This window comes from Bidens hawaiensis, unplaced genomic scaffold, assembly GCF_021521415.1.
Source record: "Bidens hawaiensis isolate Kalapana, Puna unplaced genomic scaffold, B.hawaiensis_p1.1 tig00015870_1, whole genome shotgun sequence".
NCBI lineage: Eukaryota > Viridiplantae > Streptophyta > Magnoliopsida > Asterales > Asteraceae > Bidens > Bidens hawaiensis.
The window spans coordinates 271,247-282,023 of NW_027492420.1; the positions used below are offsets into that span (position 1 = coordinate 271,247).

The following is a 10,777-nucleotide window of genomic DNA, read 5'->3' on the forward strand; positions in this document are numbered from 1 at the left end:
TCAATTGTTCACATTGTATTTAAGTATTTCTTTAGTTGTTGTTATCAAGTGTACCTGGCTAGGTGAGCCTGCATATATATTGTGCAGCATATATAGCATAATATCAAATTTTCTAACAAGTAAATTTAAAAAATGAAGAAAAAATCACCTCAAGTTAAAAATTGACTGACCAGGTTGTCACACAATTCACATCTATTTTTCCATGTTAACTAAACAATAAATTTGTTTTCATATATCTTGTTAGTTGGTTTTGGTTTTACTACTTTTTCAAAATCATGAGAACCCAAAATCTAAGAAATTATAATGCTTGAAGTTTCTTGGAAGCAATTAGCTCAATTTGGACGGTATGATTCTCGACTCAACTCAACAATCAACATATCCTGACATTAAAATGTGGATTCATAACAGTAGCATCTCTTCTTTGACTAAATTTTGATTATAATTTGACAATCAACATATTATAGTTTTCATATCCATGAAATCAAAATGTTAGGATTAATACAACATTTCTACTTTGATTCTTGATCCTAATGTAAATAAAAAAAATATGAAAAAAAAGTTATCAATTAAGTCTTTGGCTTCATCAAGACAACCAGCTTGACCAAGTAGATCAACTATACATGCATAATGGTCACTCGTTGGTTGCATTCCAAATTCTTTACTCATTGAGTTGAAATAATAACGGCCCTCATCAACTAAACCAGCATGACTACAAGAAGAAAGTAATCCAATCATTGTAACATGATCCGGTTTCTCACCGGCTGCCAACATTTCTTTAAACAATTCAATCGTTTCTACCTCGTAACCGTTTTGAGCAAAGCCTACTATGATCGCATTCCATGATACCCAATCTTTACAAACCATGTTTTTTGAAATATATTTCCTTTCACTCACATTAACAAGTATATAAACTCAAAGCATGTTGTCAAACAAATCTCATGCACCCCTAATCCAAAGCATTAAGGAAATTCACATAATACACCCCTATACAATATGAACCCATGTATTAGCAATAAAATCTAAAATTATATACCAAAACATGTTGTTAGAAAGTTTCAACAGCTCCATGACAAACAAGATTACAACACATGGTAAAACATGATTATAAGGTTAACCGATCAATAATCAATGCATACAAATATAGGTATAAATACTATTAGTATTTAGGGATTTGAACTGAAGAACCATTTGTTTTTGAAATTTGAATTGGAGTATGTGGCATTGATGTATACAACATGTGCATCATTCCAACTACCCTATAAAAATTCGAAATCATGCATTAATTCTACTTTGGGCTATTCGGGTCAACCCGATTAAGGACATTTCAACCCAAATATCGACCCAAATGTTTGATCTCAGGTTCGGGTTAGGAGTTTAATCTGGTCAGGTTATTCGGGTCTCGGGTTGATTCAGATGGGGTTCGGTGTTCGGGTACGGTTAAAGAACACACCCCCTCGCGATAGCTTGATTTTCGTAAAATAGACTATTTGAAATTAGGATAACATCTCTTTAGTTTAAACATGGAGATATATAGTCAAATCAAAGTAAGGTGATCACACAACATTATTATTAAACATTATGAAAGACAACATTTATAACCCTAATAACCATAAAAGGTAGCGATGCACATGCAATCGACTCTACAAGAAACACCAAATTAACATTTAACGTGGAATGTTTTCTTCAAGCCCCATATATGTGGTATTGTAGCAAGATTCCGAGTTAGTAGTACCGCATGAAACTAATCAGACGTCATAAAGATCAGATTGCTCAACTTCTAGGGCTGAGCTTCTAGTCTCTTGATGTGTTTGTTGTTGAATCCAAGGATGAGTTCTGAATTTTCTCAACTTATCTAATTCTGCTGCCACCACTTTCATTGTAGGTCTATCAGGACCCTCTGAATTAAGGCATCTCTTTACCAGATCGCCTACAAGTTGAAGTTGGTCAAGAGTGCATTCACGCAATATTCGAGGTTCAACAATTTCAAATAAGCGGTTTTCTTTAAGTGAGTTGACAAAATATGTAGCTAAATTCTTTTCTACATTGGTTCTATCAACACCAATGGGTTTTTTCCCGGTTATGAGTTCCGCAAGGACCACCCCAAAGCTATACACGTCACTTTTGTCAGCTAGTTGGCTTGTGCTAAAGTACTCTGGATCTAAATACCCTAGGGTACCTTGAATAAGAGTAGTTACTTGTTCATGATCTAATGGGATTAACCTTGATGCACCGAAATCTGAAATTTTTGTCGTGTAATTATCATCTAGTAGTATGTTCGCAGACTTGACATCTCTGTGTATGATAGGCATAATCGTTTCTGAATGAAGGTATGCAAGTGCACTAGATGCTTCGGCGGCGACCCTTAATCGATGATCCCATGACAACCAATTCATTCCACCCAACCTGGAATGAATGTGATGATAAAGAGTGTTATTTGATATGTACTCATAAACAGTATAGGGACTTCTTCTTCCAAACAACACCCTAAAAGCTTCACCACATTTCGATGGATGACTTGTGTAAGGATCAATAGTTCATTTATGAACGCTTCTGCTTGGCTCTCATCCAATGTTTTAGACTTCTTTATAGCAATTACACGCATATAAGACAAAACTCCCTTATACACAACACCAGAGGCACCTCGACCGATTATATTTTCTTGAGAATAATGATTAGTTGCTTTATGAAGTTGCGTAGTGCTAAATAACATCATCTCCTGATCAGATCCCTGTGAATTGATCTTTTGTTTAAGCAACATGCCGCCATTTTGCTCAAAGAACTTTTCTCGAAGCTTCATCAGCTTCTTCTTCCTTAAAACAAAGAAAATCCCTGATATGCCGGAAAATATTGCCAACATGCCAAACACCATTGCTACATGTGAATTGCAACAAAGAACACTTCTATTAGTGGTTGTTGTGCTCTAGATGAAAACATGGGTTTTGCAAACTGGAAGCAGATGAAGAGAAATGGACATACACATGAAACATATTTATAAGTGCTTTACCTATACTGAACCCAGTTGACGAAAACGTGTCTTTAGAGTGTTGACAACCATTTACTACCTTTGCATCACCGGAAGATCCTGGCGGACAAGTACATTGGTAACTCCCAAGAGTATTTTTGCAATCACCATAACAATGATTGGCTTCTCGTTCCTGGCACTCATCGATGTCTAAAGAAAGAAATTGTTAAAGGAAGAAAGAAAATACCATGATTTGCAACATATCTAATAATTTTTAATTAACAATGATTGAAATTAAACAAAGATGAAGGGCTACATATTGAGATCCAAGCTACACGTACTTGAACAAAAAAAAGATAAGAACATAGGGACTTGAAAAAATATATCTTACAAGAAGAAAATTCTCTTGCACTACATTGGTCAGAAGTTAATAATATATTATGACTTGTGTGAGTATATGAACACCAAAAAACCACAAGACATACAAAAAGTAATTAATAGTCCTGATATCTAAGCTGACAATGGCATTCAGAGAGTCCCATCTCCATCTCTATAGATAAGCTAATAACATATATTTTGTTTACTTTTCAAAAACCTCACATATCCAACTCTCCATTATACACTCGTAATAAAATATAAAGAGTTGAATATGAACCTGTAAAGTTGACGTTAAAGAAAAAAAAAGCTCATTGGTTTCCAAGTTTAACCACGTATGGTTTATGAAGTCATAATACTTATTGACTTGTCAATTTGACGTTGAGATGATGCACCAACAGATGACTTTAACTAAAGACCGAGTCAGTTACTGCCACAGTCATCAATATCATATCTATACTTGTAAGAACATAATTTTACTTTTTAATAATAATGTGAATATAGATATACTCCAGGAATCATGTAGTCGAGGCTATGGGGGTGTTTGGGTTTCCTTATTTTTACCTCCTTATGACTTATTCAATTTTATAGATGAAAATAGTGTTTGGGTAATTTAACTTATTAAACAATTTAAAGAAGGAAGAAGGAGTTTTCAAAAGTTAGGATTTTGTAACTTATGAAAAACTCCTTAAATAAGGAATAAGGAGGTGTAAATAAGGAATCCCAAACATGCCCTATATCTGGTTTTTTCTTCCTAAAACCAAGGTCTTACACCAAACAAAAAATATGCAATCTCATGTTATCTTTGTAATGAGGTTTAATTTTACATTAATTTGTTTAAAACCTTAAGGAAAGAAATATGATCATTTACAATAAATTAAAGGGATATTGGTTTTAAATACTCTCAACTTTGACTCATTGGTAGATAACACTCCCAACTTACGAATTGTTCCCTAACACTCCCAACTTTTAACATATTTTCTTCTGGCACTCCCGGAGTAACGAGACACTAGCTTCGTTAGTGTTTGGGGTAAAAAGTGTCATTTTTCAAAGTTCAAGGTATTAAACCAAATTTTATTTATTACACTAGCCAAAAGTTCCATTTCAAATTGAAAGGCTACGAGACCTAAATTACGGTGGAAACACACAATTTATTTTAAAAGATATTTGAAGAGTTTATATTATAAACAAACTTTCAATATCTTTTGGGGTTCAAGAGCAGCTAAACGCCCAGATCCAATAATTTTTGATTTGTGTAGAACCTAAACATGGCATTCTCCCTCACACAATTCTCACTTCCACCTGCAACAAAACCCAAATACCCAACACCATTCAAATCAACCCTAAACCCACTTTCCAATTCCACCCTACAGCATATTAACCACTAACAAAACCAAAACCCACCGCTACACCATCCTCTGCAACGCCGAAGAAGAAGAAGAGAAGCTCACATAAGAACCATCGGAACCCACCCAACAAATGAACAACTATCCGAACTGGGTTCAAAGATCAAGAAAGCAATGATGGATGGAGAGGTGATTAAGAAAGATGAGAGTTTATGGACCGGAGTTGTTGAGGAGATTGGACAGATTGAGAGTAGTGTTTGAAATATATAATAAATTTAATTTGATTTAACCCCTTGAACTTTGAAAAATGACATTTTTTACCCCAAACACTAACATAGTTAGTGTCTCGTTACTCCGGGAGTGCCACTAAGAAAACATGTTAGAAGTTGGGAGTGTTGGGGAACAATTCCTAAGTTGGAAGTGTTATCTACCAATGAGTCAAAGTTGTGAGTATTTAAATCCAATATCCCTCAATTAAACAATGTAAAACTTAGAATTAATAAATTACTAGACGGGTGCCCGCGCGATGCAACGGGTGTTTGAACTTGTTAATCACGTAACAAATATAAGTGTTTATGGTTTGGTTAAAACCTTGAAATCGTTTAAACCGGTCATTGGTTTGACTTCTTTTTCCTTTTTCTTTTTTTACTTTCGGTTTGTTGGTCGGTTTCAAAATTTTCAAAACATAGTGAACGGTTGGTTCGCGGTTTACACTGACAACCGGTCAGACCAGACTGTAAATGTTGAATGTATTTTAATGTTTTTTATTATTAATTATTAGAAATGTTTTGTAATATATATTAGATATAGTTAAAATTTAATTGAACATAATCTTTTTATTACAAATATCTTGGCTATACAACTTCAAATTAACCAAATTGCAGTATGATTCGTTTTGTGATCTTTGTTGTTATTATTTCACGTCCTAGATCTTCCATTAATATTTACCATTTATGTGGCTAAAATTATCATTTTTTATTTATAATCCTCTCAAGTATATTATGTTGGTGTTTAGTTAAAATTGATGGTGCATTTAAAGTATTAATTATTTTAAACTAAATTTATTATTAAAGGTTAAACTGTGAAACCAAACTGGAACCAGGCCGTTATTAACGATTCGGTTTCAACTTTCAATGGTTGAGTTTGGTTTTGGACGACAAAAATATCAGTATTAACGGTTGGACTCACAAGTTTAACTTAAAAACCATCAAAACCGACACTGAACACCCCCTACGTAACATATTAATTTATTTAAAATGAAATAAATTATTACAATATCATATCCAAATTAAAGAGAATAAAATGCTCGTTTTTATGGTGTAATTTTTTATTAAAATATTAACGTTTAAAAAGGCTATAGTCGTTTAAAATTCATGGGTAGAAAGTTAGTTTACAACTTAAATTAAAAACATAATATGGTTAAAGATGAGGGACCAAACTTGTAAGTTGAATGGATTGTGTTTAAAAGACAAGTTTACCCTTAGTAACACATATACCTCATGCTTTAAGTGTTGTAAATTATTTAAAATTGGTGTCTTAATTTACCCTTGTTTGATGTATTATATATAGTATAGATATAGATATATGCATGTACCTCGGCAGCCAGGAGGCAGATAAGGGTTTCCTTCATAGCCATCTTTGCACATGCAACGGTACCCACCGGTTATCCTTGTAGAGTTAACACACTTGCTATTCAATTGGCATGCGAAACCATCGGCTGCTTCACAACTCAGATTACCAATAGCCCATTCAAGCACAACTGAGACATTACCTTCAATTCTTTCACGTAAAGAAGAGTTATATAAATCGATTGCACCATTAAGCATGTGCACGTTCTTCTCAGCAAGAAACGCATATGTACATCGATTTAAAGGCTCCGTAAAGCCTGGATCATCTGCATCAAGCAAGGTACTTAGCTTAGTTTGATAGTGGGTAATGTCTTGATCAATGGATGATTGACAACAACCATTGCTCGAACAGTCGTCACCATGGAGGATTCTCCCTAAATTATTACAAAACACCACACAACCCGTAGACACGTTACTAGACGATGACTCTGAGGTCATCCAAGCGTAATCATTGCAACCGAGAGCAATGAACTTATTTACCCGTGAAAAAGTGTAGGGCGAATTCGTTAAATCTGGAGAGATACCAAACGAGTTGGAAGCGGTACCATTAGGCGAGTAGCATCTAGTCGCCACCATACTAGAAACTCGGAGCGTGGAATCAGATATGTTTTTAATTGGGGTGTAGCCTGTATTTGTATTTTTAATTAAGGCCACGTGAGGATTTATCGAAGTGTTGCAATAGATTTCAAACTTGTGGGCTATAGAACACGTTGAGTTGGTTTCGATACCAAAAGGATAGGGGACGATTAAGTCTCCACATCGCAGCCTGGCTTTGCAATGTTAGTAGCAGTGATAAGTGTGTAAGTTTCAGATGTGAAGTTTGAATCAGATGTTGTGAATGAGAACATTAGAAGTAGTACCCACATTAGGACTTGTATTAATTTCATGGTTGTGTTTTGTAGTTACAACCAAACTTGATTTTGATATTGATAATAGAGTAAATCCACACTGATTTATAGTATGAATATCTAATGCATGAAATAGTTATGAAAAAGTCAATCGTTCAAATTGTAATTAATTAAGTAATTCATTAGTTGTTATATATATCAAGTGTTCCGGGAGTGTTAATCAACTGGTGTAGTATGTATCATGTATATATGTCACAATATCCAATTTTAAAACAAGTTAATCTTAAGAAAATAATAGAAAAAAGCACGTCATTTTAAAAAATGACTGACCTTTGTTACAAAATATTATAGACACCGACATTCACATCTAATTTGTCTTACTAAGTAAACAACAAATGAGTAAATAGCTTTTCGTCTACTTCGTTTTTGTTTTGACCTTTTTTTCTTTTTGTTTTAGTAAGTGTGCATTGTGAAAGCTGGAGGCAATCAATCATATATAGAAAGCTGAAAGTTTTTCCTTTTTTTTTTTTTTCAAAAAATGAGTGTATCTACCTGGATAAGACGGGAAAGCGAAATTGAGATGGTTCGAGTATTTCAAGAGGTGGCGGGTGACAACTCTAGTGGAGGGGAAGAGGAGCAAAGCCCGACCCAAAATGACATTAGATGAATGAATTAGCTAGGCGATGTTAATTTACCAGACTTGCACCTTTATAAAAACATGATAGGGGATACTAGTACTTGGAGACATCAGATTAAGGTTCGTTATGGACATTTACTCTGCGTATAAACCTGTCTTAAGCTTTATTTTTTATTCCTACATTTGTGTTTTACTTAGGCTTAGCGTTGTCTTAATTGGTGCATAGATTTTCTAGAGTGTATAGGTACCTTTCAACAGCCTCATGTCAACGGGGAGTTGAAGAACAAATGTAGCATTGGTCAACAGCGCAAGCAAATCCGGGTATGACATGTATTGGATCATTAAAGATAGTATAGCGCCACTGTGGCGTTTGACCAGCCTAAGTCACAATGGCAGAGTTGTTGACTGAGGTAGAAAACTGTAGTTCAAGATATGTATCGATTTATATGTACGAAGGTGCGGTTTACATGAAACATTTGGTTTCCAAGATTGGCTACATTCGAATTATACATAATGAATCGTTTAACACCATTTGTATTATTAATCTTGAAAGAAAACTAAGTTTATGTAACAATAGATTTTAAATAGAGGTGCACAAATAAGGTATTCTCAAGAACCGAAACCGGGTATGGTCAACAAAAGTCAAAACCGGCTCTGGGTAGGAACCGGTTCCGGGTACGGCTCCGGCGATAAATCCTATACCTGGTCCTACCCGCGGGTAGGAACCGGTTCCGGGTCAGGTACACCAGGTCGGGTCCGAAACCGGTCTTTTGTGTACCTCTAATTTTAAATGTACGGTTTTTAAGTACACAAAGCCCATTAAGTAAAGCTTCCTTAAATGGGTAAATTCTACGTTGACTGTTTCATAAATGTACATTTATCGGCCTCTCATATCGGGCTTTTTGACTACAAGGTTTTCAAGAGGAAGGCTCGGCTCATTTGAACGTTTGGTGGTCAGGGTGTCACTGGCTCCCAGTAGTTCAAGCCCACCAAGCACATTGGGCTTTACTACATATTTTGAATTAGGGTTGTCTAAACCGCTCGTCGCTCGAACTCGCCCGTCGTTCGCTCGTTTTTTCGCTCGATTGCAAACGAGCCGCTCTGCTCGGTTCGGTTTGCAAACAAGCCAAGCAACGAGCAAAGGTCTGCTCGGTTCGGTTCGGTTCGGCTCGAATATTTTTAATTTATTTTATATATAATTATATATGAACAAATATATAAATATATAGACAAAACACATATATATAAGTTTACAATTTTTTGAACCCCTTTAATTTTTTCTTAGAATACTATTATTTTTTTACATGATCATTTTATCTCACTTTAAACTTATTTTTAATAAAAATTTATAATTTATTACACGTTTATCTAAAAATACTAATTTATTTATAAAATATATAACTTACAACCTTTAAACGTGTTTCTTATCAAAAAACTTAAAGTGAAAAAGAAATAAATAATGCTCAAAATCGCTCGATGTTCGATCGAAAATGATCGATTTGATTTTGGCTCGTTTCGGTTTTCGCTCGGTTCGGATCGGCTCGTGAACAACCCTATTTTGAATCAATAAACATGGATGGATCATGGATGCATCCAATTATCCAAACCACCGCCCCAAGCTTGATTTATAGATTGGCAGACCTGAACAAAAGGTGTAGTGTGGGTGTCGTCCGACCCCCGTGGAAGAATTGTTTAACTGCGGTATCTCTACTAACCAAACTACTTATACAAATAAATAATTTATAATGTTACCTCGTTAATACTGTTCCCAAACTCATGGGTTTTTCCGAGCAAAAGTGTCACCCATTTATTCGAAAACAATCTGCCCTTTTTTTAAGAAAAGAACATCAGCTTTAATAATAAGCTAACCAAATGAGTAAGTGAATTATGACAAGAATTCCAACGTATATCTCTGGCCTTGTAAAAGCAAATGTAACGCTTTTAGATTAACTCAACCATTGATTTCCTTTGTTCAATTACCCATACATAACCTTTCTCATATTTTTATACACAATTCCTTTTTTACTAAACCCATACTTGTGAGAAAATATACATGCAATACTTGTTTATATATTTTTTGGGATGTTATAAAAGGTGAATAAAAAATGCATTTCAACCAACTTTTTTTATATTTTAAAATTGAAAAATGATTAATATGTATTTATTTATTTACGGTAAATGTCTTCTACGTGCAACCCATTATTGTATATAACATTCTTAAATGATTACTCTATAAAATAGTAAATAAATTTTAAAATTGTTTAAAGCAGGACACTCATAAAATATTTTGTTTCAATCAGATGAGTAAAGTTCCATTTATGTTTCAATCCTAAATATTTTATCTGGATATCGGCTTATATAGCTTTCTTTTTATTTTTAAAGAACTTAACATTGAAAAATACTTTTTTAAATCGAAAAAAAAGTAGGAAAAACTGAGAAGATAATTATTTAGAAATCTTAGCTATTTTTATATAATGATAGAAAAGGAGTTCATTTGTATCAAAATCATAAAAATATTTATATTCATTATTGATCATTGAAATTGAATTTTCAGGGCATTCATCAAAATGAGATATGTGCTTTAAATTTAATTATCGGGAAACAATACTTTTTTTGTCTTTATTACTTATTCATTCGAATTTTCGTTTTTTAAATTGCAAAATGTTGCAACAAAAAAAAATAATTAATTGCAAAAGAAACAAAAAATAGTACGAAATCACACAGGAAAAGATTACGATTTGTTTTCAGTTGCGTGAGTGAAAACTTAATGTGCTATTGTGGTGATAACGCGTTGAATTTAGGTGAAATATCACTGAGATTTATACTATAACATCAAAATCTCTTTATGTAAAGTAAAACAAATCAAAATTAGTGGTTTTGATGCCCCTTACAATATTTTACTTTACACAACATTAATTTTTTTTTTCGGTTTAGTTTTTTATTATTTTTTTAAACGACTTTTACACTCCTCTATTAACTTA

The 10,777-nt window shown here is 33.7% G+C and overlaps 1 pseudogene; it reads right to left on the reverse strand.

Moving 5' to 3' along the window:
- Positions 1-1,745: 1,745 nt before the first annotated feature.
- LOC143549929 (putative wall-associated receptor kinase-like 16 pseudogene) lies at positions 1,746-6,887 on the reverse strand (annotated as a pseudogene).
- Positions 6,888-10,777: the final 3,890 nt, after the last annotated feature.